Source organism: Rhinatrema bivittatum, chromosome 3, assembly GCF_901001135.1.
Source record: "Rhinatrema bivittatum chromosome 3, aRhiBiv1.1, whole genome shotgun sequence".
Classification (NCBI taxonomy): Eukaryota; Metazoa; Chordata; class Amphibia; order Gymnophiona; family Rhinatrematidae; genus Rhinatrema; species Rhinatrema bivittatum.
The window spans coordinates 463,467,175-463,491,791 of record NC_042617.1 but is presented as its reverse complement, the minus strand read 5'-3'; the positions used below and the strand labels follow the sequence as shown (position 1 = coordinate 463,491,791).

The 24,617-nt window shown below is 46.5% G+C and overlaps 1 protein-coding gene across 10 annotated transcripts in view; it reads left to right on the top strand.

The window, feature by feature from the left end:
- The window catches only part of FAM49A (family with sequence similarity 49 member A), a 260,849-nt gene that overhangs the window by 16,644 nt on the left and 219,588 nt on the right, over positions 1–24,617 (top strand). The gene's annotated exons all lie outside the window — the stretch shown is intronic.

Here is a 24,617-nt window from a genome sequence, read left to right as displayed (position 1 = left end):
ATTCGAAGATCACCAATCTCTTCCAGAAATCGGATCATTTTTTGCTCTGTTTGGTGGTCCTAGGCGAAGAGACAAGGCATTCAGGGCCACTCTGTCTAGATGGCTGAAGGAGACCATTGCTTCAGCATATGTTTGCAAAGGCTGCGCAGTTCTGGTCGGCTTGACAGCACATTTGACACTGGCACAAGCGACCTCTTGGGCAGAATGTCAGCTGGTTTCGCCACAGGAGCTATGTAGAGCCGCAGTTTGGTCCTCTCTGCATACCTTTTCCAAGCATTACTGCTTGGATGTTAAGGCACCGGAGGACTCCAAGTTTGGGGAACAAGTGCTTCGAGCGGGTCTTTCGGGATCCCCCCCAGAGTAGTGTGGCTTTGGTGCATCACACTGGTCTGGACTGATCTGGATATGTCCAGGAAAGGAAAATTGGTTATTACCTGCTAATTTTCGTTCCTGTAATACCACAGATCAGTCCAGAGACCCGCCCGGACTTGGCTGCCAAAAGATTGACTGACCCTTAGGGGAGCTACGGTGTTGAAGAAATTCTGAAGGAAGTATTCCTTATTCCAATACTAGCAGAGATGGGGTAGGGTTCCCAACCTTGGGGGAATCCAACCCTCCTGTTTTTCTTTTTAATGTTCCACAAAGCAAAGTAACAAGTGAAGCAAAGATACTTCCAAACGAAAAAACTTCACTTAACTGATTGCAACTCCGCCTTAAAATGTGAATCTACTCAGATATTTGCAAAAATGGAGGAAAAGACCTCAGAGCCTCATGTTTGTTCTATTCAGAACATATAACATATATAGGTAATTGTAATTATCGGTCTAAAAAACCTCCAACCTCCACACTTTTTATTTCAAAAATTACCCCAAAAACTTTTATCTAATTTCTTCTGTTTTCTTGAGTTTTTCTTCAATTTTCCTTAAAAAAAAAAGGTGCATCATGCATTCCAATACTATAAAATGCAAAATTCCTGAATATGTTGCTCAAATTGATGAAATATATTTATGAAAACACAGTTCTATTCAACTTATCTGTGTTGATCCATTATAGTTGCCCAAAGATATATGCCGACATTAGCCAGTGTTTCGCCGAAAAGGCTGTCTCAAGGCAGTCACTGTTGAACACAAAATTGAGAACATGAACAACATTATTTTAAAACTTGCAAATCTCATTCAACCGAGGTCTTTGAATTACCTTTAATCTCGCACATTCAACATCTGATCTTTTTCTTCATGTGTTTACTCACCGCTAATGGTGATTTAAAGAGCAAAATGCTAGCGCATGCCCCCAACCTTTATGTCAAAAACTGACCAATCAGTTCAAACCTATTTAGAATCAAGCCCAAGATTCGTCAAAATTCCTCTTGTAGTAATGTGTCCAAAGTAGATGATATCCACTAAACACCACATACATATCAAAAGAATCACATTATGATGGCTTTATACACCTAATAGAACGGGGACCAGTCAATTTCCAAATTTAAACCCATAGGTGCAGAGCTATTTAATTTGAAAATCCACCGCATTTCCTGTTGCAGTAATCTTTTTGCTTTGTCTCCACCTCTAGTATTAGTCTTGATCTGTTCAAGAATGATACACCTCAACTCACTGAATTTATGTTGTTTATCAATGCAATGGTTAACCAACGGAGCCTCAATCTTCATGGTTTTCAGGCAGCTTTTATGTTCAGACAATCTGATCCGTAGAGGTCTGTTGGTTTTGCCAGCATATACCAACTTGCACGGACATAATAAAGCGTAAACCACAAATTCAGAATTAGATTTCACCAACTGACATAAAGTATTTGACATAAAGGTTGGGCGCATGCGCTAGCGTTTTGCTCTTTAAATCGCCATTAGCGGTGAGTAACCGCATGAAGAAAAAGATCAGATGTTGAATGTGCGGGATTAAAGGTAATTCAAAGACCTCTGTTGAATGAGATTTGCAAGTTTTAAAATAATGTTGTTCATGTTCTCAATTTTGTGTTCAACAGTGACTGCCTTGAGACAGCCTTTTCGGCGAAACATTGGCTAATGTCGGCACATATCTTTGGGCAACTATATAATGGATCAACACAGATAAGTTGAATAGAACTGTGTTTTCATAAATATATTTCATCAATTTGAGCAACATATTCAGGAATTTTGCATATTATAGTATTGGAATTCATGATGCACCTTTTTTAAAGAAAATTGAAGAAAAATTCAAGAAAACAGAAGAAATTAGATAAAAGTTTTTGGGGTAATTTTTGAAATAAAAAGTGTGGAGGTTGGAGGTTTTTTAGACCGATGATTACAATTACCTCGTATATGTTATATGTTCTGGATAGAACAAACATGAGGCTCTGAGGTCTTTTCCTCCATTTTTGCAAATATCACTAGTAGATTCACACTAAGGTTGAGTTGCAATCAGTTAAATGAAGTTTTTTCGTTTAGAAGTTCTTTTTGATGTTCACCTTGTTTATGGTGAATAGAAGTTTCAGTGGTTTTTTTGCTTTGGGAACGACCAATACTGAGGAGCTGTTATATAGTCGTGCCTCAGAGTTTTGTTCTCTGCCTCCATCTGCTGGTGGGAGTATATAACCCACAGGTCTGGACTGATCTGTGGTATTACAGGAACAAAAATTAGCAGGTAATAACCAAATTTCCTTTCTCAATGACCTGCAGGGGCTGATTGTCTAAAGTGTTCATCTGAAAAATAGACCTTGTCACCACTGGATTCTGCCTGCCTCTTTCCCAATGACAGTGCCACCAAACACTACCCCATTTCCTCCATTGTGGAGCTATAGTGGAGCTATAGTTGGGGACTGCTGCTGCCAGCCTGCCACCTGACTGGTAGAAGGAACCAAAGTCTTGGAAGGAGCTTGAGGAACACTCTTCCTGTTTTCAAAGACTAGTGAGCTCTGTCTTGCAGAAAGCACCCCCTGTACTACTACTACTACTCCCCCCCCCCCCCAATGTGCATATTGAAGGGATGCTGTATTCCAGCATTACTTAAGTGACCCAGTTGCTTCCCTTGGCTGATGTCCTTTGCACAATAGTTACAATAGTCTGCGTTCTTTGGGATGGATGGCGCTGCTGGCAGTGAAGTGGGGGTGTTCTCATATGGAGCCTGAGGAACTGCAGCAGAGAATTCACTCATCCTCTGATCTTGTACTGTCAGTGTGACCTGTTCTCCCTCACTAACATGTCATCCTGCCTCTCTCTGTCGGTGAAGTGGAAGCTAGCACACTACTGACTAAACCTCAAAATACACGGCCTTCAGCTAATGCCTCTCCCATCTCTGCTTCAGGAAATCCTTTGAATGGAGATTCATTAAGCTCTGAATCAGAAGAGGATGACAACACTGATCTTATATTCTCTGCTGCTCTAAGGGTTTGCGGTGCTGCTTTCGGTTTCACCACTTGTACTTCTATAGGCACCTGGGGGTTGTACTCTGCTGCTGCTAGTACTACTAGTGCTTTCCCTTTCCCTCTCCTCTGAGATAGGAGGATCTGGCTGAGACACTGATGAAACAACTGGGATATCCTCCCCAAATCTCAACTTCTTGCAGCTTGACATGCTTGTGTCTCTGCTGACATTTAGGATTTGAAAAATCCCTCTTTATCTTAGTTGGGGGACTCACTGTTGTCTGTCTAGCAAATCCCCTGCCAACAACTGTGGACTTCCAATGTCCTTTGCCCTACATGATGGCCTTTTTTTTGTTTTCTGCTGCAGTGCTGGACAAAAGGTGTTGTCAATCTTTATTTCTGCAAATTTGGTGGTTAGTCACACTAATGACACTAGTATGACAAATTACTACAGTGATACTTCTGTGTTTAAGGTTGAACAACACACAGAGAGAATACTCTACAGTAGAACAATTGTAGTATTGTGCTCTGCTAGTGACTACAGTGCATGCTGATGCACACAACTCACAGAGAAAAAGCAAAGAATGTTAGAGTGCTATACTATGTGTGTGAGCTCAAATAAAAGTGAGTGTACTAGTAACTTAAATGCAGTAGCAAAATAAAATAATCCACAAAGTGGCTGGCTGTACCTATGGTGGTAACTGGCACAGACCTACTGCACTCTTTGTGGATACACTGACGTATCTAATAGACACAGACCCAGACAAAGAAATTTAAAACAGGCTCTCTATGTGGGATACTATATCAGAGTTCAGCTACAGCACTGGTACTACACTGGGAGCAACAGGTTTAAAATTTAATAAATCACTGCAAAAATATCCAGTGCCCGCCAGGCAGCCTGAAGAGATTTTCCCCTAAGTGGAAGGAAATGCTGACGACCACTAACATTCCCCTAAGTCAGTAGCAGTGACAGCCGTGAGATGTTAAAAAATAAATAAATATATATATATATATATATATATCTGTGCAAATTAACACAGTGTGACAGCAGCTAACAGAATTAGAACAAATGGAATGTTTCTAATCTTGAACCAAAGCACTGTTGATACAGAAGACTGTTGTAATACTTAATTCTGAGTGATAGAATGCAACTGCATGCTGAAACAGTCAAGGATTGCAATACAAAGGATAGAAAGTTCAGTGATTCGCTGAATTTGAAAAATGCTTTCCTTTGATATGTTCCCTTGCTTTGTCAGTTTGGTTTCCTTGACAACAGATCCCGGTTCTCTTCTGACCTCATACATGAATCATAGGCATGAGGGCTGGTTGCTATGGAAACTTCCACATGACCTGCCCAGCCTCAAAGTCTATTGTTTTAATGCAGCCAATAGTTTTCAATGGGGAAATATAAACGAATGAAACAAATGACATGTTTCATTCATGGGACTTGCTCGTATGTTTTTGGGGGCATAAGAATCAAACGAATATGGTATACCCCTATCCTTAAAGACTTGCCTTGGCTCCCGATCCCTTCCCGTATCCTCTATAAAACCCTTACTATTATTCACAAATCCAACTACAGACACAACTCCAACTGGCTTGATGAGCTGTTCCGTCTCACACTCTCAGACCGCCCCACCAGAGCAAACAATATAGGAACACCCCATATCCCATCCCTCAAGAAGGCACACCTCGCCTCCACGAGGGACCGAGCCTTCTCCATTGCCGGTCCTACCCACTGTGTTGCGAGCGTCGCTGCTTGACGTTTTCACCCCTACCTCCTTGGCGACTCCCTCTTGCTCAAGTGGAAGGTTGGCTGCCGCGGCGTCATTCTGCCGATTCCTCCCGGCGTCCCCGGAGCGGCTCGACGCTGCAATCCGCCATGATTCACAAGAGCCTAAGGGCGCGCACACGGCGCGGCCCCGACTGATGTACCAGCAGTGGCGTGAACCTCAGGGGTGTCCCTCTGAGATGACGTCATCCGTACCGGATATTTAAGGTCTCAGACATCGCTAACTATCAAGTTAGTGAAGGAAGGGATTACTCTACCTAAGCTGCTCTGCCTCCTCGAATTTACCAGGGGTAACCGCTCCTCAGGGGCCTCGCTCTCTTTGTTTTTCAGGTCACAGTCAGGAACCGGTACTCGCTCCTCGATGGCCCATGTTCCCGGACTGGTTGCTGAATACTTATTCTGCCTGGAAGTCATCGCTGCCTACTACACCAGTGAGTTGCCATCTCTCTCTCAGAGCTTTCCCTGGAACCAGGTACTCGCTCCTCGAGGGCCTAACTCATTCCAACACCTGGACTACTTCTAGAGACTATTGTGTGAGTGTTACCATCAAGGTTCTGTTCCTGAACTCTGCATACCCTGCCTACTCACTATATTCAGTTTCTCTTCAGCTCCGTTATCCAGTACCTGAGGGACTACAACCCTGCCGGGCACTTCCAGCTCACTACTGCCACCTCTGTTGGTTCAATATACTGTTTAATAAAAGAACTAGTGTGTGTCTGTCTCCTTACTCTGCGCCTGACTTGTGGTCCCTCTCGGGATCTTCCCCCAGGGGCGTGGTCATCTGCCACCGGCCCAAGGATCCACCCACAGCTACCTCAAACACCAACAGATTGCTAACTCCATGGATCCGGCACAACTTAACGCCTTGCAGGCCATACTGGGCCTGGCCCAGCGCATTGTGGAACAGCAAGACGCCTTGGAGAAACTTACTTCAGCGTTTCATCAGCTACACACACAGAAGGTTAAAGGCACAGATTCCAACCAAGAAAGTCAGTTACCGGAGATAACTTTAAAAACTGCTGTATCACTGGTGGCTCCAATTTGCTTTTCCGGTGAAATTCAGAAGGCCCGGTGCTTCTTAAACCAGTGCTACATGCACTTTGCCTTACAGCCATCTTTATTTCCTACAGCTCTTTCCAAGACCACCTACATCCTTTCATACCTGGATGGTAGGGCCTTGTCTTGGGCATCTACCTTGTGGGAGCACAAGGACCCCATTTTGCAGGACATAGAAGGATTTATGGACTTGTTTAAATCCATTTTTAATGACCCTGCTCGAACTGCTGTAGCTGGTTCTGCTTTGGTGGAATTGAAGCAAGGCAGCAGATCATTGGCTGAATTTGCCATTGAGTTCAAAACTCTTGCAGCAAAACTTCGCTGGGACCCCAAACGTCTCAAGATACTCTTTTGCAGAGGCCTGGTGTCAGAAAGCTCTGTTGTTAAAGCTGGTATTTAGCAATCTGTTGTTGTTTAGAATAGTTGTGGGTGGATCCTTGGACCAGTGGCAAGTGACCACGCCCTCGGGGGAAATCCCGAGAGGGACCACTGGTCAGGCTTAGGGTAGGAGACAGACACACACTAGTTCTTTTATTAGACAATATAGTAAACCACCAGAGGTGGCAGTAGTGAGCTGGAAGCGCCCGGCTGGGCTGTAGTCCCTCAGGTACTGGAACAGCGATCCCAGGGTGGCTGAGCTGTAGAGAAACTAAGAAAGTGAGTAGGCAGTATATGCAGAGTTCTGGAACAAGTCCTTGATGGTAACACTCACACAATAGTCTCTTAAGACAGCCCAGGAGATGGTATGCATTAGGCCCTCGAGGAGCGAGTACCTGAACCCAGGGAAAGCTCTGAGAGATAGATGGAAACTCACAATGTTGTAAGCAGCGATGACTTCTTAGCAGAAGTGGTATTCAGGAGCAAGTCCGGGATGTGGGCCCTCGAGGAGTGAGTACCGGTTCCGGACTGCGATCTGCAAAGAAAAAGAGAGAGCTAGGCCCCCGAGGAGCGGGTACTTCGAGTGAAGTCCGAGGAGGCAGAGTAGCTAGGGTTGCGGAGAGCAAATCCCATCCGCAGCGACCAGGAGGAAACTAGGTAAACCAATCCCTTGCTAACTCGTCTTGTTAGCGAAAACTGAGACCTTAAATATCTGGAGCTGGTGACATCATCTCAGGGGGACGCCCCCGAGGTTCGCGCCAACGCCGGTACATCAGTCGGGCCACGCGCGCGCCCTTAGGCATCTCTTCAACATGGCAGATGGCAGCATCGAGCCGGTCTGGGGACGCCAGAGGAGGACGGCATGGAGACCCCGCAGCAGCTAGCCTTCCATCAACCCCGAAGGGAGTCGCCAACGAGGTGACGTGAGCGGAGACGTCGGGCAGCGACAGACACAACACCTGGATACCCGTTTAAAAGACGAGCTGGCCGCTCGCAAAACACCTGACTCGCTGGACGAATTAGTAGCCTTGGCTACTCGGATTGATCACCGGCTCTGGGACAAAGTGAAGGAACTCCGGCCTAAGGTGTTACCTGGGTTGAAACAGGCTAGTTCTATATTTGCACTTCGGATGGTTCCAGTAATTCTTGCTGCTGATAAAGAGGAACCGATGCAATTTGGTCATGGACATTTATCTTCCAAAGAAAGAAGACTTCGGAAAAAGCGCGGCCTTTGCATGTACTGTGGTCAGCCCGGCCATAATGTGTGTACATGCACCATTCGTCTGGAAAACCGATGGGCTTAAGTCCTGCAGGTAGACTGTTTTTAGGCTATACCGCACCCACTCCTCCTCTTTCTCTTCCAGTCTCTTGGACTCACGGACCGGTCGCGGTTCAGACTCCTGCCCCAATGGACTCGGGGGCAGGAGGCAACTCCATTCTCAGATGTCTAGTGGAAGATGTGAGGAGTGCCTCCATCAAGCTGGAAGATCCAATACTGTGTCATCTTTTGAAGTGGTCTATGGACGTTCCCCAACACCGCCACTTCCACTGAAGCTCAGTGACGTCCCAGCAGCACAGTCCACTGCTGCTGACATACCTACACTCAGCGAATTTTCTTCCAAACCTCAAGATCCACTTGTCATCAATGCAGAAGACAAGTTAGATTCAAGTCGAAGAGGTTCTGGATGTTCGTAGAAAGGTATGCTTTTGAATACCTTCTGAAGTGGAAGGTTTCGGCCCCAAAGAAGATCTTGGGAGCCTCAGGCCTATATCCTGGAGAAGGAGATGCTTCATCAGTTCCACCTCGTACATCCTTCAAGATCCAAGCCTGGTACTCGAAGAGGAAATCACCCTTTGAAGGGGGGTACTGTTGCGACCGTCGCTGCTCGACATCTCCACCCCACCCTCCTTGGCGACTCCCTCTTGCTCAAGTGGAAGGTTGGCTGCCGTGGCGTCATTCTGCCGACTCCTCCCGGCGTCCCTGGAGCGGCTCGATGCTGCAATCTGCCATGATTCACAAGAGCCTAAGGGCGTACGCGCGCCCGACTGATGTACCAGCAGTGGTGCGAACCTCATGGGCGTCCCCCTGAGATGACGTCATCCGTACTGGATATTTAAGGTCTCAGAAATCGCTAACTATCGAGTTAGCAACGGAAGGGATTACTCTACCTAAGCTGCTCTACCTCCTCGGACTTACCAGGGGTAACCGCTCCTCAGGGGCCTCGCTCTCTTTGTTTTTCAGGTCACAGTCCGGAACCGGTACTCGCTCCTCGAGGGTCCATGTTCCCGGACTGGTTGCTGAATACTTATTCTGCCTGGAAGTCATTGCTGCCTACTACACCAGTGAGTTGCCATCTCTCTCTCTCAGAGCTTTCCCTGGAACCAGGTACTCGCTCCTCGAGGGCCTAACTCATTCCAACACCTGGACTACTTCTAGAGACTATTGTGTGAGTGTTACCATCAAGGTTCTGTTCCTGAACTCTGCATACCCTGCCTACTCACTATATATAGTTTCTCTTCAGCTCCGTTATCCAGTAGAGATGTGAATCGGAACCAGAATCGGATCCGATATCAATTCCGATTCACATCTCTATTATCCAGTACCTGAGGGACTACAGACCTGTCGGGCACTTCCAGCTCTCTACTGCCACCTCTGTTGGTTCAATATACTGTTTAATAAAAGAACTAGTGTGTATCTGTCTCCATACTCTGAGCCTGACTTGTGGTCCCTCTCGGGATCTTCCCCCGGGGGCGTGGTCGTCTGCCACCAGCCCAAGGATCCACCCACAACTACCTCAAACACCAACACGCTGGAACTCACTACCCACAAACCTCCAACTTGAGCCTTGCACCATCAAATTAAAAAATAAGTTAAAGACCTGGCTTTTCAAACAGGCTTACCCAGATTAAATCCCCTGCGCCTTAACCACCTGGTGCATCAGTACGTTACTTGAACTTATTTGTTAAGTTATGTTACATTTTTTAACATGTTACTTCTTTATTCTGATTTCTTGTTTGCCAGTTTCCGGCTGCCCTTCTCTGCTGTTCCTTGTAATCCCACCCCCTGTCCCTGTTTGTACTTTCAACCTTCAGTTCGGATGTAAACCGGTACGATGTAACCACTAGTACCAGGTATAGAAAAGATTTAAACAAAATAAATAAATATTCATCGTGGATAGGCCATTAGTTTTAAACAAATGCATATCCCTACTGCCACGTAGAGTTTGTAATTCAGGTAGTTTCACTACCCCCTTTCACATATGGCTTCTGCAGTGGGGACTTCACTCCTCATGGGATCAGCTAACTCAAACCCTGAAAATCAAAATGGAAATTTCACAAAAAATGAAGCAGGAACTGAGCTGATATCTAGACCTCTACATCCTTTAGGAGGGAGCACCACTCCTACTTCCTCACCAAGTTATAACTGCCTCCAGAAAGGGTGGGGGTTCCATATAGGGCCCTTCCAAACTCCAGGACTTTATCATTCATAGAAGGACAATTTCAGATCAGCCTCCTAGATTTGACAGCAATCATATATGTTCTAGCAACTTTCACTCGCCTTCTCCAAGGGAATAACATTCTCAATCAAACCAACAATCTAGTAGCCATGTTCTGTGCAAACAATTAGGGAAACATAGGGTTATGGACTCTCTGCTAAGAAGTGATATATGGGAATGTAAATATGGGGGATTTGTGTCATCAATCTTTTTGCTTCAGAACAACACAGAAAAATGTGAAAACTTTGCTCCATTCTTCTCAGGAAACCCAGATCCGCTCAGGATGCTTTACTGCTGTATTGGAATGCATATATTGTGTATGCTTTTCCACAGATTTCCACGTACAGAAAGTGCTCAAAGACTCAACCTGTCTTATACTCATAGATTCAACATGGCCCAGACAAATTTACTTTGCGTACTTGGTACAGTGGTTCTACAGTCCTTTGATCCCTCTGAGCTCAGGTCCATCCTTATTAACTCAAGAAGAAGGGACAGGGGTTGAATACTGATACAAGCAGCATTTTTCAGTTTTTTAATTTTATTTTACCAAAAATGCAGAAAAATAATGAATTGTGACTTTTAAAATTTACTTTAAAAGCTTACTGGTCTGCAATAAACATACTGGCTGGAACAATCTATGTAAGTATCATTTGTAATCCTCAAAAATTTGCAGATTTTTTTTTCAGGGGGTTGAATATTTTCCCGTCGATAGCAGGGCTGAATTAGCCATGCTGTCCTGGGATCTGTCAATCAGGTCCGGGAGGCGGAGCTTGTTAAGCAGAGGTTAGTTTTTTGTTCCCCCTGCGGCTGCACGTGTGCTCCCACGCAGGAAGTAACAGATTCTCCTCAGTCTGTTCTTTCCGCGTGCGGGATCGCACGCGGAGCCATATTTTTCCTCAGCATGTCCAAATCGGGATTTAGGAGGTGTTGCTGTGGCAAGGTAATGTCGGTCACGGATGGCCATGACCGATGTTACCGCTGCCTCGGCATCACCCACGAAGTAGAGGAATGCAAATTTTATGCCCGTATGTCCCCCAGGGCTAAAAACCAACAGGCCTATCATCTGAAGGAGCTCTTGAGCCTGTCGGACCCGTTGGAGGCCCATTCTTCACCGGGCCCGGTGAAGAAATCTTCGCACTCTGTTCGGAGGGCTGCCTCATGGGACACTTCCAGGCCGAGAGAAATGGTGGAGAGACAGATACCTGGGGAGCAGGGCTCTGATTGATCGACTATCCACTCGACTCCGGCCCGAGAGGGATCCGGGGAACACAGTGTTTGGGCGCAGGGCTCGAGAAAACTGCTGCGCCATAAGGCGCTGAAAAGGCCCAAGCACGGTGCGGAGAGGGCGGCGCCAACAAGGAAACGGCGCCACGACAGCGAGCGCACTATTCGGAGCCGCTACAGCACGGCAGGACACCGCCACAGTCGGTGCTTACGCCATCGGCGCAGCAGACGGCGCCGACACCGCCATTGGCGCGCAAGACGGTGCCGATTCCGTCGACGCCCAGGATAGTAAGGGTGCCAGCGGATACCGGAGAACTCAGAACACCGGTCACAGTTCCAACAGGGCGCAGACCGGATTTATATACTCAATCACTGGCAGGTTTCTACGAAACTCTAGAAGCTTCCTTTGCAATGGGCAAACCAACTCAGAAATCGGTCATCGACCCTACCTCTATACCTCCGAGGGACCCACAGAGTGAGCCGCCTTCCTCCCCGAGAGACGGGACCCCATTACACTCACCTACAGACCCGGAGATTCCGGGTGATTCTCAGTCCACCTTCTCGATCACCATCCTCATCAACTGGTTTTCCATCAGACACACCAGAGCTGCCACAGGAACCATATTCCCCACCTGAGGACCTATCATATCCCAGATTTCTGGAAAAAGTGGGTAACATCCTGCAGTTGCAGGTTCAAAAAGAATCTGACCCCAGATCTGAAACCCTGCGGCTCTTAAAGATATTTGATGTCCCAGGTGAACCTACCGGTACTACACTTCTTCCTTATGATTTACTTCACCAACTACTTCTATAATCTTGGGAAACCCCTCATTCTTTACAAGCGGTTTCCCGGAAATCGGACATAAAGTTCTGAATTAAGAAAGACCCATCATATGTGCTCCCACAACTCCCTCACGAATCGGTAGTAGTGGAATCTGCGATGCAGCGGTTTAAGAAAACTAAGACCCATTCGATGTATCCGCCCACCAGGGACAACAGATATCTGGATGAAGTGGGACGGAAGGTTTACCAAAATGCAATGCTTACCGCAAGGATCATGCATCATCAATTCTACATGGTGCAATACATGTACGAATGCATCCAGGCAACAAAAGAGTTGCTCTCATCTTCAGGGGATCAACCACCGCAGACTCTCCATGACATGGAAGAATGCACGAGACATCTGCTCCGATTGGTCTACAAAGACATGGAGACATTGTCCAGAGCATCAGCGACGGCCATAGCAGCACGCAGAACAGCATGGCTACGCTCTAGTTCCATAAGGGAGGATGTCCACGAATAGCTGGCCAATCTCCCAGGCACGGGGATAACCTTTTTGGTACAAAGCTACAGGAAACAGTGGGTAAATTAGAAGAAGAGGCGATAGCTGTGCAGTCTTTGCAATCACAACCGACTTATAGGGCCTCCAAGTGATACTACCCATATAATCGACGATCGTTGTATGCTCTAAGTTGCATCTTCCATCCACACGAATGGACCCTCAATCCAGAAGTAGCCCACAGTGTCTTCAGAAGATGGGGAACCCCATCAATTGATCTCTTTGCAACGGAACTCAACACGCAAGTTCCAAATTTCTGCTCTATACGGCCCAGCGCCATCAGGACGGTGCAAGATGTGTTCCTCATTCCTTGGTCGATGGGTCTTCTATATGACTTTCCTCCCATACCTCTGATCACCAGAACAATTCAGAAGTGCATAGCGGACAGAGCTCAATTGATTCTTATCGCCCCGGCCTGGCCATGACAACCATGGTACAGCTACCTTCTCCACTTATCTCGAGACACGCCAGTACGTCTTCTGAATCAACCAGATCTTCTCCTTCAGGAACGAGGAACTCTTCTACACCCATTGCACGCATCCCTCCACTTGACAGCATGAAGGTTGAACGGCTTCTATTAAAGGAACGGACCCGATTGACAGATCCCAGCTCAGCATGGCTAATTCATCCTGCTATCTATGGAAACACCGTTTACGGTAAGCAAATTTGCTTTTTTGCAAGCCACTGTAAATTAATTATACCTATGGTAATTAACAGTTTCTGTCATAAATCATTATTTTTTAGAGAAAAATATCTTCAAGTTTAGACTGACTGTAGCTAGTTTGGGCATAGCTCTAATTTCAGCTGATCAAAGGTCATTACAGTTCACAGCACAAATACAATTTCTGGCTAATTGTAAAAGATCCTTTGCAATGCAATTTAGCTTGACATCTTAAAAGCTGAAACAGGCCAAGGTGGGTCTTCTAAGAATCTACAGCATCTCATCAGTAAGTGTACATTTCAGTGCCATAACAGCTGACCATGCTGAAATTGAGGGTTAGCCAATCTCCACTCATCTGTTAGTTTCCATATTCATGAAAGGCTTATGGTATACTAAACCTCTAGTTGTAAAACCACCTGTCCATTGGACAGCAAGTTTGCTTTCTTCTCCATAGACAGGAGAATGAATCAGCCATACTTAGTACCCACCTGTCTCCCTGGACTACTTTTGCTAAGAGAATGAGGGGCTTATGAGACAGTATGTATGTGTGCAGTAACTCCTGCAACGTCCTCACTAAGACTTTTCCCGTCGACAGCAGGTTTGAATTAGCCATGCTGCCTGGGAGCGTGCACATCACCGGGAGTAGGTGGAGTTTTCCTCAGTAAGTCACAGAGCTTTGACTCTGTGCGGTTGCGCAGTCGTCTTCCCGTGCGATTCTCCATTTTCTCTGTCTCTTTTTTTTTTTTTACCGCGAGCCGTTTCGTACGCGGAGGGTTTTCTTCACACTATTTTTCTAACTTGTTTGAGTTTATTCAACTTTTTTCAAGTTCTTTGCTGCCGTGATGGCTCCGAAGCCATCAGGATTTAAATACTGCCAATGTGGCAAAGTTATGTCCATCACCAATGGACATAACTTCTGCTACATTTGCCTGGAGCTGGACCATGACCAAGCTTCCTGCCGAGACTGTGGTCAGATGTACCCCTGGGCCCAACGTCAGCGCACCAACAAAATGGCACGGTTGCGGTCGGGCTCCTATGCCCTAACGCCATCGACGCACTCCTTGTTGAGACCAGTGAAGAAAAGACAGAAGATGTCAACCAAAAGGGCCTCCTCACTTGGTCCGGGGGACTCTCTCCACGCTGACCCAGGCGCTGGGCCCAGGTTTGGTAAGCTTAAAGTGCCTGAAAAAAGAACTGGGGTGCCGGCTCCATTGCCTCCACGAGACAAAAGACCCCCACATGCGTTGATCGGGACTCAGGGACCTGTTCCCGATTGTCCACACTCCTCGACACTGTCGAAGCACTCAAGGACTGTGATGCACTCTTCGCACGTGATGCATGCGGAGCGCACGGCACAATCGACGCACTCCATGTGCCTGACGCATGCCTCGACGCGAACGACAGCCCGGCCATAAAGATCATCCACCGTATGCTAAGAAGACAGACAAGACCAAGCATGCTCACAGGGCCCCATCCACTCATTCTGAGCATTCTGGTCACTCCACATCTAAACAACCACGAGAAAGCTCTGACGTGGACGTGGAGCTCTTGTCATATCCAGATTCCTTTTCTTCAAGAGGTGCATTGGGTAGTGGAGGCTTCTTCTCTGACTTATCCTCAGTATCTTGGACCAAATGGTTATCCCCTCAGATGCAGGTACTGCTCCATCAAAGGCACAGACCATTTCCACTCATTCCACCGGGTCCTCAATTGAGACGCACGGCTGCACAGGATATTCTTTTGACAGCACTGCCTGCAAGATCTTCATCAACGGTGGGACAGTTACCCCCCATAACCAGGTAACCTAGCATCCAGAGCCATGCTGCAGATTTTGCAGGCACTAAGCTCCTTCTTTGAGGATCTTGAATCTATGAAATCCAAACCACCGGTGACATCTCCTCACCCTTCACCAACTACATCGCCTCCTTCTGGGCCAGCTGTCCTGACCAACTTCCCATCGCCAACTCCAGCTCTCCCACGCAGCTCGGATTCACAGGTCTCCTCCGCATCATCGCCGAGTTCCTCCACGGGCATGCCTTCAGATCCACCAGAAGGATTACCAGAATTGTATTCACCACTGGAGGATCTATCATATGCAGAATTCATTGAAAAAGTGGGAAATCTTCTGAATGTGGAGACCTGGAAAATTCCGGATCCCAGGGTGAAGTCTTAGGTATCTTAAAAATTTTCGAGATGCCGCCAGAACTGACGGCTTTATCTCCTCATTTGGTTTTAGACGGAGTCCTTCACAAGATGTGGGGAAACCCCCTTTTCCACCATAGGCACATCTCGGAAAATGGACCTAAAATATCAAATGAGAAACTCTACCATCTACGACTCCACTCAGCTACCCCACAACTCCATTGTGGTTGAGTCTGTGTTGGCAGAGGCAAAACGATCCAAACTCCATGCCAGTGTACCTTTGGGAAAGGATCACAAGTACATGGATGACTTTGGCCGTAGGATGTACCATACTTCCATGTTATCCAAAAAAATACAACACCATCAATTCTATATGACACAATACTTATATGAGTGTCTACAAAAGTTGCGCCCAATTTGTCTAGCTGCTGACAACACCTTGCTGCAGGCCTTCCTAGACATGGAGGAAAATCTACGCCACTTGCTTCGGTCAGTTTATGAGGCATTTGAATCCTCTGCGAGATCTTGTTCAAGCGCTATTGCTGCCCGGCGCCTTGCCTGGTTAAGGGCAAGCGCAATTCGTGAAGATGTTCATGACAAATTGGCGGATATTCCTTGCATGGGAGATAACTTGTTCGGCAACAAATTTGGGGAAACGGTTTCCCATCTAAAAGAGCAAAGTACTGTAGTACTCTTTCTCACTTCCCCTCGGAGCATCATGTAGCACTTCGAAGGTTTTACCCTTCCTACAAAAGAAGATCCTACCCGAGGGGATAATTCAGACCTTTCTCTGCATATCGGTCACAACAGCCAAGACCTTCAACTCAGCCACATCAATCACGTGGACGGCCATGCCAACAATGACAGCCTAAACAAGGGCCTGCAGCTCCACAAAAGCAGCCGCCTACTTTTAGAGTTTCATCGAGCCACCCCCACCACCATTCATAGGAGGTCGCCTCCAATATTTTTACAGCAATTGGGAAGCGATCACCTCAGATCGTTGGGTGCTCAACATCATCAGAGAGTTTTATCACCTGAACTTCATTACTCTTCCATCCCTTCCTCATGTACCTCCACTTCGAAGTACATCGACCCAATTACCATCCCCCTGGACAGAAATTGCAAACCTACAGCTTCAAAGGTCTGTTCAAGCAATCCCTCATCAACAACCGAATCAGGGATTCTATTCCCAATACTTTCTCATTTCAAAGAAATCAGGTGGCCTTCACCCCATTCTAGATTTACGAAACCTCAACAAACACATCCAAAAAGAAAAGTTCAAGATGACCTCTCTCAAAAACATCCTACCTCTCCTGTTCCATCAACCTGAAGGAGGCGTACTCCCATATACCCATGCACCCCTCTTCCTGGTGCTTCCTTTGTTTTCGAGTTCAGAACAGGCACCATCAATACAATGTCCTACCCTTTGGCTTGTCTTCAGCCCCAAGAGTATACACAAAATGCTTAGCGGTGGTGGCGGCTCATCTCAGGCAACTATCGATCCAGATTTTTTCTTATCTGGACGACTGGCTGCTAGTGGCATCAGATCAGACTACTCTATGGGCACACACAGTGCACACAATCAATTGTCTTCAGACACTGGGATTCCTAATAAATTACGAAAAATCGCATCTACAACCTACCCAGACGCTGCATTTCATAGGAGCCCTCATCAATATAGTAGAGGAGAGAGCCTACCTTCCACAAGACAGAATGCAAACTCTCTCCTGCCTGGTGCAGAAGTTATGCAGCCAGTCTCATGCATCGGCACGCCAAATTCTTCAACTGCTGGGTCATATGGCGTCAGCTATCCATGTGGTTCTCCACATGAGACTGCACATGCGCCGCTTACAATGGGGCCTAAAATATCAATGTCGCAGATGTGCAACCCCTCACTTCCAGAATACACCTCACCAAACCGATGATCACAGACATTCAATGGTGGCTCTCTCCAACCAGCCTATCCTCAGGAGCTCCCTTCTGGGTGCCTACTCATCAACTGATGCTCATGACAGATGCCTCCAGGAAAGGTTGGGGAGCCCATCTCGCTGATCTCAAAACTCATGGATTTTGGTCTCCCCAAGGATCCACGTACCAGATCAACCTCCTGGAGTTACGTGCAGTCTGGAGATCACTTCAGACCTTCTCTACTGAGGTCCGAGGAAGATGCCTCATGGTGTACACTGATAACCAAGTTGCCATGTTTTACATAAACAAAGAAGGAGGGTCCAGTTCATGGACACTCTGTCGAGAAGCACTTCAGATACTCCATTGGGCGAGCGCTGCCGTGGTATCCCTCCAGGCCACTTATCTTCCGGGTCTGGACAACGTCATGGCGGATCGCCTGAGCAGGGTTTTTCACCCGCATGAATGGACCTTAAATCAAGATGTGGCCCTCACCATATTCCAACAGTGGGGCTTCCCAACAATCAAACTCTTTGCCATGGAAAACAACCGGCAAACACAAGTCTTTTGCTCCATCTATCCCAGCAACCTTCGGTACGCCCCGGATGCCTTCCTCATTCCATGGACGGAGGGCTTGCTGTACGCCTACCCTCCCATACCGCTAATATCAAGGACAATTCAGAAATGTATTCAAGACATAGCGGACATGATTCTCATAGCTCCAGCCTGGCCGAGACAGCCATGGTATGCGTATCTCATTCGACTTTCCATACGCCCACCGATTCCACTGGGAGACCACCAACAACTAACACAAGAGGGAGGCTTCCTCCTCCATCCAATGCATCAATCCCTCCATCTGACGGCTTGGAGATTGAAAGGCAAATATTGAACCACCTCGGCCTACCTTCGCAAGTAGAAGATATCCTTATCGCATCCAGGAAGCCTTCAACCAGATGCAACTATGCAGGAAAATGGCATCGCTATGCGGCATGGTGCAAACCACGGAACCTAGATCCATTCTCCTCTACCGCCAGACAACTGCTGGAGTACCTCCATACTCTCTACCAAGCTGGCTTGGCTACCACGTCAGTTCAAGTGCATATCAGTGCTATTGCAGCTTTTCATCACTCTCACAATGGCCTTCCCATTTCTAATCATCCTTTGGTCTCCAGATTCATGCGAGGCATGCTCCACCTCCGACCGCCGGTGACAAAGCCACCTGTACCATGGGATCTAAACATTATCCTAGAGCAGCTAATGATGTCTCCCTTCGAGCCTTTAGACACATGCCATGTAAAATACACCTGGAAGACTGTATTCCTAGTGGCCATCACATCAGCTAGGAGAGTAAGTGAATGGCAAGCCTTAGTTCACTACCCTTCTTACTTGGAATTTTACCACAACAAGGTTACCCTTCGACCTCATCCCACCTTTCTTCCCAAGGTGGTCTCCGCTTTTCATCTTAATCAAACCATCACTCTGCCAATCTTCATGCCAAAACCTTATCACAATGAGCGAAACTGACTCCTACACTCGCTGGACTGTAAACGAGCTCTGGCTTACTATAATCAAAGAACTCAATTTCCTTCCAGACTGTCTCAGCTCTTTCTTTCCTTTAATCCAAATGACCCTGGTCAACCAGTCTCTAAGAGAACCATCGCCAGTTGGTTATCGCAATGCATTCAATTCTGTTATAACAAACGTTCCATCAAACTTGACAAAAAGCCTCAGGTGCACCTGATACGCACCACAGCAGCATAAGGAAAGTTCCGCTACTGGACATATGCAAGGCGGCAACTTGGTCCTCCATTCATATCTTCACATCACTCTATTGTCTTCAACAACAAGCGGCCTCTGATGCAGCGCTAGGCTCAGCAGTCCTGTCAATCCTTCAAAACCGATGAGACTGTCTACTCTTCCTAAGGGTTGGTGTCCTGCCTTCTAAAACACATACTACATGGACACAACCTGGGAGCTTGGGACTCCCAGACAGCATGGCTAATTCAGCCCTGCTATCGACGGGTAAAAGCAAGTCTGCTTACCGTAAACGGTGTTTCAGTAGATAGCAGGATGAATTAGCCATGCAATCCCTCCCTCCTCCCTAGACAGTCACACAGCACACACTTAAATTGTTACCTCTTGCTTGGCTACAAAGGCACTAAGGGAAAATGGAGAATTGTGCGGGAAGACGACCGCGCAGCTGCACAGAATCAAAGCTCTGTGACTTACTGAGGAAAACTTTGCCTACTCCCGGTCGTGTGCACGCTCCCAGATAGCATGTCTAATTCATCCTGCTATCTACGGAATCACCATTTATGGTAAGCAAACTTGCTTTTTCCTGAGCTCTGAGAATTGGGTCCGTGTTGGTGCCACTGGATGACATCACCCATGTATTATACGATGGATTTTCAAAATGTTGCATGTGTAAAAATACTTAGTTAAATGCTATTTTATAAACCTCAAATATAAACGCGTAAATAAGGTTTTGTGTGTAAATAAATGTGTGTAAAATAGGAGTGGCCTAGAGGTGCTCCGGGGCAAGGCCAAAATTTACTCAAGTAAATTGCTATTTTATAAGAGACTTAATTGTTAGATTTGGCAATTTACATGTGTATATTTACACTTGCTCATTATCTGGCATAAGTGATACTAAATGTCTTTACTGTGATGTATGGGCTGGGTGAACTGGGGGTTGTTCAGGCTGAACAACCAGGAGGGTCTCATTGACTGAAGGATTGGGCAAATTGGTGGACTGAATGGTAACATTGGTAATTTCACTCACATGCGAATATTAGAAAATTTGTCGACTTGCATGCATAAAAAGTGACTTACCTGGGATAAGTGCCAATTAAATTGCACCTGTAAAATTTCTTGCCCTAGCTTGAAGCATCTCTACCTGGGTACTAACAAGCTAGGGCAAGAGAAGATTGTAGAAATCTCATCTTTGTATATCTTTCCTCATTCCAAATCACATCCAGTCTTCACTGATGTGTACTGTGCTGATCATACATCTGATGGTGCATGTAAAACTGGCCTCAAAACCCTAGTCCACCACCAAAACCTCACTTTGAGTTACTAGGTTAACCCTCTTATAGTGGTATAAATAGATGACAAATATGTGTGCCATCCCAGAGGCTCACTCGTGCTCTCTCTCTCTCTCCATGGCACTCCTCTCCCTCTCCTTTCCCCTCTCCCTGCCCGAAAATGAATTTGCGATTAAATATTGTGAATTCCGTTTCATGCATATCGCACAATTTAATACCACAAAAAAAGGTGTAGTTATTTCCGATGTTAAAAATGTGCGACATGCATTACGCTATCGCACGCAGTGAATGCCCCTCATTTTCTTAAACCCTACCCAAACTCCTCCCCTTTGACTAAAAATTAAAAATTTGCCTTTGCATCTCGCGATAAATAACGCATGCATTGTGGCGTTATTGCAGGGGTTAGGGCCCTAATGCCCGTGATAACGGCCTAACGCATTTTGATGAATGACCCTACAAGTAAGGTAGCCAGATAAGTCTTTAAAAATTGCTCCTTAGCCAGATAAACAGCACTTTTTAAGACTTATCCTTATCAGGCTATTCACATGTTATTTAAATACACACAAATGTTACAGGGAGGAATTGCATGAATATTATAACATGATACACATGGGTTACAAAATGGATAGAGCTGTGCGCGGCCATATACATATGTTTATGAATGTACGTGCAGGTCTTGTAAAGTTATCCTCCCTGACTGATTCTTTCAGCTGTCTACAGCAGAGCTTTCCAAACTTTTCATGTTGATGACACACTTTTTAGACAGACATAATTTCACGACACAGTAATTCAGTCTACTAGCAAACCAGATGTTAACGGTTAAAAGAACGAAACATATTTTGACAATTTATGTATGTTTCCTTAAATATTTACAAAAATAAATTGTTTCACGACACAACCTATCTCATGAAAACTTTTAATTTATATTAAAAATATATAATATTCCAAGCATGTCTGTCCCCCACACACATCTCTTCCCCCCCCCCCCCAAGCACATGTCTGGCTCCCACACACTCATCTCTTCCCCCCCCAAGCACATGTCTGTCCCCCACACACTCATCTCTTTCCCCCCCAAGCACATGTCTGTCCCCCACACACTCATCTCTTTCCCCCCCAAGCACATGTCTGTCCCCCACACACACATCTGTCCCCCACACACTCATCTCTCTCCCCCCCCTTCCCCAAGCACATGTCTGGCCCCCACACTCATGTACCTCTTCTTTTTGATTGTTGCATGTTAAGTGCTTCACTCCCTTCAGGGTTCAAGCCTGGCGTGGTGCATAACACCTTCCATGATCACCAGACACTGTTGCTTGCAGTCAGTATCTGTTTGCCCACGTACTCCTCGTGGCCAGGCCTCATCGGCAGCAGCAGCCAATGACAGGGACAGCTGGGCTCAAGTCCCACCCACCAAGCCCAAAAAAAACGCAATTGACAGCAAAAATCACCCAATAATAAGCAACCCACGAACTGAAAAAAAAAAAAAAGCGAATCGCTAGAAAAAAACCCCAAACTCGCGGGAAACAAGCGAGGTTGGCAACACTGTGTGCTACGTTTGTGTCTGAGTTGACGGCGCGGCGTCATGTGCCGGCACATGTTCATGACGCTGGAGGGGAGCGGTTTCCGAGGTGCCGGCTGCTATGTGGACTGGGCTTTAATGTGCTACGTTTGCGCGACACACCTTCACACTGCAGGCGACACATAGTTTGGAAAGCTCTCGTCTACGGAGTACTTTGTTTACAAGCAAGCAAACTTGATTTCTTTACTGCCTGTGCGGGCCAACACTGACACCACTTTGTTCCTGCCGCATGGCCACTGGTGTTGCTTCCTTCTTGCCCATACATGCTGATGCCGACATACCCCTTCTTACAGCCCATGTAGTCCAAAGCTGACATTGACACGCATCCCTCCGGTTGTGGGTGCATGATAGAACACAGCTCTCCTCCCTTTGTGGTCCACCTACTGACCTGTTCAAAATCAGAAAATTCTGTATGGGAAAAAATTTCTGCACAAATTCTATGCTGCATATTTGCACAGAATTCTTCCAGGAGTATGCATTCTCACCTGAAAGTAGGCAACCAGAGCAATGATGTGTTGCAAGTTTATCAAGATGTGCTTGCTTCAAAATTTTGTGTTCTGTCAGAAGTTTTATATGTGTGTGTGTGTATATGTATGTATTAGAGATGTGAATCGTGTCCTCGATCGTTAAAATCGTGAATCAGCACACTAAAACCCCCTAAAACCCACCCCGACCCTTTAAATTAAATCCCCCACCCCCAAATGCCTTAAATTACCCTGGGATCCAGCGGTGGTCCATAGCTAAATCGGGGGAAGGGGGAGGGCAGGAAAACCGGCACACTAAATCCCCCTAAAACCCACCCCGACCCTTTAAATTAAATCCCCCCCTCCCGAACCCCCCCAAATGCCTTAAAGTACCCTGGGGTCCAGCGGCGGTCCGAAACGGGCTCCTGCTGTTGAAGCGTGTTGTCTTCAGCCGGCGCCATTTTGCAAAATGGCCACCGCAAAATGGCAGCGGCCATAGACCAACACGATTCGACCGCAGGAGGTCGCTTCCGGACCCCCGCTGGACTTTTGGCAAGTCTTGTGGGGGTCAGGAGGCCCCCCCAAGCTGGCCAAAAGTCTCTGGGGGTCCAGCGGGCGTCCGGGAGCGATCTCCTGCCGCGAATCGTTTTCCGTACGGATAATGGCGCCGGCCATACGCGTATGGCCGGCGCCATTTTCCATACGGAAAATGGCGCCGGCAGGAGATCGACTGCAGGAGGTCGTTCAGCGAGGGTTCCGGACCTCCGCTGAACGACCTCCTGCAGTCGATCTCCTGCCGGCGCCATTTTCCGTACGGAAAACGATTCGCGGCAGGAGATCGCTCCCGGACGCCCGCTGGACCCCCAGAGACTTTTGGCCAGCTTGGGGGGGCCTCCTGACCCCCACAAGACTTGCCAAAAGTCCAGCGGGGGTCCGGAAGCGACCTCCTGCGGTCGAATCGTGTTGGTCTATGGCCGCCGCCATTTTGCGGTGGCCATTTTGCAAAATGGCGCCGGCTGAAGACAACACGCTTCAACAGCAGGAGCCCGTTTCGGACCGCCGCTGGACCCCAGGGTACTTTAAGGCATTTGGGGGGATTTAATTTAAAGGGTCGGGTGTGGGTTTTAGGGGGATTTAGTGTGCCGGTTTTCCTGCCCTCCCCCTTCCCCCGATTTAATTTAAAGGGTCGGGGTGGGTTTTAGGGGGATTTAGTGTGCCGGTTTTCCTGCCCTCCCCCTTCCCCCGATTTAGCTATGGACCGCCGCTGGACCCCAGGGTAATTTAAGGCATTTGGGGGGGGGGGTTCGGGAGGGTGGGGGATTTAATTTAAAGGGTCGGGGTGGGTTTTAGGGGGTTTTAGTGTGCCGGTTTTCCTGCCCTCCCCCTTCCCCCGATTTACGATTTTTTGACGATAAATCGGGGGAATTGGTATTGTATCGTGGCCCTAACGATTTTTGACGATTTAAAATATATCGGACGATATTTTAAATCGTCAAAACGATTCACATCCCTAGTATGTATATATATATTCAAGTGTTAATGACACACTCCTAAATGATTAATAATAAATATAAAAAGTTTAAAATTTAGAGTTGGAAACACATTTTTATGTATGTTCCTTTTGCTGACTCAATGTGTGTTGAAGCTGGTGTCTAGCAATAGTGAAATGTGTGGACTATCATATTTATATTTTGCCTTTTTGCATAGTGTCTGAGAGATTTTTGTGGAACAAGTTATTTTTAAAATATATCTATTCATTAAATAAGTTATTTGGGAATTAAATGTAACCTATTGCCAGTTCTGTGGACAATTTAAGGTTGAGTAGACTCTCTTGGGGAAGTGATAGTTACACAAGATGAAAGCAGTATTTGACGAATTCTATTTTACTTAGTTATCAGTTTTTGTGCGAGAAGTAAAATTGTCCATATTTTAACAGCAGATTGCTTCACAGTCCTGTAATTGTTATGTGTAGGAAAACCTATGTTTGTTTCAAACTGGTGTTTTTAAGATTAAACTCTTGTTATAGTAAATAGAAATCCTGTCTCTGTTCTTTCTGATGGATTGTTGCAGAAACAAATTGTTATAATCCAATTAGCTGCAGTGATTTTAACATCTGTCATGGAAGTTCTGTCTTCTGAGATGGTATTGTAATGTGTTCCATGGATTTAATGGTTCACATTATAAA